Source organism: Hippocampus comes, unplaced genomic scaffold (genome assembly GCF_001891065.2).
Source record: "Hippocampus comes isolate QL1 unplaced genomic scaffold, H_comes_QL1_v1.1 scaffold345, whole genome shotgun sequence".
Classification (NCBI taxonomy): domain Eukaryota; kingdom Metazoa; phylum Chordata; class Actinopteri; order Syngnathiformes; family Syngnathidae; genus Hippocampus; species Hippocampus comes.
In genome coordinates this window covers 278,004-281,614 of record NW_017805538.1, presented here as the reverse complement: position 1 = coordinate 281,614, position 3,611 = coordinate 278,004, and positions in this window count along the sequence as shown.

Below are 3,611 nucleotides of genomic sequence, written 5' to 3'. Positions count from 1 at the left end.
TAAATAGCATCAATCAATACATTTTAGACACTTGTATATGTCTGAGTGCCTCAGCAATCTAAGTGTACCGGGTTAGTGTATATGCTGTGTCCATGCAGAACTTGTGTTTACATTTATTTGGTTTGTCTTTGTCCACAGACATCAGTAGATGTAAAGAGGACCCGCCAATGCAGCCAGAGCTAAAACAGTTTCCCAGGACCCTGATGGGGGACAGGAGAAGGAGCTTCAAGGCAGGCTGGTACCATATCCACCCCTGGCTTGAATATTCTCAACAGATGGACTCGGCGTATTGTTACGCTTGCAGATATTTTAGCCCTCCCTAATACTGTTTTTTTCTCATCACTGTAATGTTATGACTACAATGCTTTGAAAGTTTGATGAAATAAAAAGTCAAATAATATTTCGAATCTGTCTTTTTAGCCCTGGGTTGAATGTGCCCCTCCATCAAAACCCTCGGCCCCAGCCCGGCCCCCTCAGTGAAACTGATCTAGAACCGCCACTGTTTCTAAGCATATTTGAATTTACTTCATTTCACCTGTCAAGTGTAATTTACATGCACCAAGTATGACTTTGCACAGCGCACCATAACCAACCACAGGTAATACCAATTCACCGATTGTCTGAGAAGCGGCATTTTTCTTCGATCTACCGCAAAAAGAAAGGATATTTATTTGACAAGATGCAAAATATAACATCCATTCTCTTTTCTAAGCATATTTGAATTTACTTCATTTCACCTGTCAAGTGTAATTTACATGCACCAAGTATGACTTTGCACAGCGCACCATAACCAACCACAGGTAATACCAATTCACCGATTGTCTGAGAAGCGGCATTTTTCTTCAATCTACCGCAAAAAGAAAGGATACTTATTTGACAAGATGCAAAATATAACATCCATTCTCTAATCCGCTTACCCTCATAAGGGCGTGCTGGAGCTGATCCCAGCTGTTTTCGGGCAGTAGGCGGGCTACACCCTGAACTGGTCACCAGCCAATCACGGGGCACACCTTGACAAACAACACAATCACACCCATGGACAATGTAGAGCAGTGGTTCTTAACCTGGGTTCGATCAAACCCCTGGGGTTCGATTGAAACCCTGGGGTTCGATGAATCTGTCTCAGGGGTTCGACGCAGCTTCTGCCATGGAGGTTCAGGCACACCCAACCCGGAGAAAACCCGCACAGGCACGGGGAGAACAGGCAAACTCCACACAGGATGGCCAGAGCCGAAATCTAATCTTGCACCTCTGCATTGTGAGGCGGATGTGCCGCCCCACTTAATATTAATATTATTATATTTCATCATTACTTGTTGAGTGCCCTGCTGGCCCAGACGCTGCGCCTTAATAAGTGATGGCCTCTGCTCATTGAATCGTTTGTTCTGTGGTCATGCATTTGCAGGTAAACGGAGGCAGAAAACAGCCATGTGCTATCCAGGCAGCCAAGTGCCTCCTAGGATGATAATTTTCCTCAAAAGCCTAGTTTCCCACCCTACGTAAATCTATGGTAATGGTGAGAAAGAAGTGAAATTCGACGTTTGAAAATGAATATATATGAAGCCAGCACATGTCTGGGAAGCAGTCTTTGCAGGGAAAAAAAGCCTGAGGTTTTCCACATTGTTGACTTTCTCCCATTTTTTTTCTGATGCTGCGTTTCAAAATAAAAGGCCTCTGCAATTTTGTCATTTTCATTCTGTTTTGGTGTTGAAGAACCCCCCCTGCTGAAATCTGCAATTTCAACCGTTGATTCTGATTCCAATCCCGTCCTGGGGGGACATAATAATAATAATAATAATAATAAATTTTATTTATAAGCGCCTTTCAAAAAACCCAAGGACACTTTACAATCAAAAGAGCAATAAAACCACAGATAAAATTATAAATAATAAAAGTGATGAGTTTAAACTTTAACTCAACGGGTAAAAACTTCCATTCGACAAAACTTAAACAACACAAAAAGCAATTTGGACTCGGGACAAATCAGGGGACCAATTAAATACATCGCAGCATAGAAAAAGGGAAAACAAAGTGAAATATTGTTGGTTGTTGTAAGTTTATGGAGAAATTTGTTGTGGACACCGAAGAGAAGTGAGTTGCAATAGGGGAGGTGACGAGACTGTGGACAAGGATGGCAGTGGAGTGAGGGGTGAGAGAGGGACGGAGACGGTTGATATTGCATAGGTGGAAATATGCGGACCGGGTTATGTTATTAATATGAGAGTGGAACGATAGTGAGCTATCAACGATAGTGAGCTATCGAGGATGACACCCAGGTTCTTGACCTGAAGGGAGGGGGACACAGTGGAGTTATCAATAGTGAGAGAAAAGCTGTTGGTTTTGTGTAGGGTGGATTTGGTACCGACGAGGAGGAGTTCTGTTTTATCACTGTTAAGTTTGAGGAAGTTATGTGTGAACCAAGATTTAATTTCTGAAAGGCAGTGTGAGAGGGAGGAGGGTGGGAGGGATGCGTCGGATTTGCTGGAGAGGTAGAGCTGTGTGTCATCCGCGAAGCAATGAAAGTGTATACCAAATTTACGGAAAGTATTGCCAAGGGGGAGAAGGTAAATGATGAAGAGGAGGGGTCCCAAGACAGAGCCTTGGGGCACACCGGAAGAGACAGGGAGGGACTGTGAAGTGAAGGAATTGAGTTGGATGAACTGAGAACGCCCGGAGAGATAGGAGTGAAACCAGTGTAAGGGGGTGTGAGTGATGCCTCCGGTGGAGAGTCTATTTAGGAGGATGGGGTGAGAAATGGTATCAAAAGCTGCACTCAGATCAAGGAGAATGAGTATTGAGATTAAAACGACATCTGCTGCCATAAGGAGGTCATTGGTGATTTTTAAGAGGGCTGATTCAGTGCTGTGACGGGGACGGAAACCAGACTGGAATTGTTCGTAGAGATTGTTATGGGTAAGGTGGGAGTGAAGTTGAGAGGCAACAATTTTTTCAAGAACTTTGGAGATGAAAGGAAGGTGAGAAATTGAGTACATACTTGTGTACATACCTGTTGTTGTATTTGAAAATACAGTTCCTTGGAAATTTTGTTGTGTTAAGACTTTATAAAATTAAACTATACTTTATAAAATTTAATGCTGGCATACAGTCATCATTTTTTTCCTGTGATGTATTACACAAATACAGAATACCACTCATCCATCCATCCATCCTTCATTTTTCTACCAGTTATTTGGGGTCGGGTCGTGGACGCAGCAGGAAAGCCCAGACCTCCCTCTCACCGGCCACTTCTTCCAACTCTTCCGGAGCAGGCATTATCAGGCCAGCCAGGAGACATAGTCTCTCCAGCGTGTCCTGGGTCATCCCCGGGGCCTCCTGCCGGTGGGACATGCCTGGAACACCTCACCAGGGAGGCGTCCAGAGGCACCCTAAACAGATGCCTGAGTCACCACTTCTGGCTTCTCTCGATGTGGAGGAGAAGCGGCTCAACTCTGAGCCCCTCCCGGATGACCGTGCTTCTCACCTTATCTCTAAGGGAGAGCCAGGACACCATGTGTCCACCTGCCTGTTCGGCTGTCGGACGGTGCTCCGTGCCTTCTCCGCCCCTCTGCGCCCCGTGGTGGGGGCCGACGGGGCCCGGGTCTGGGGCTCCG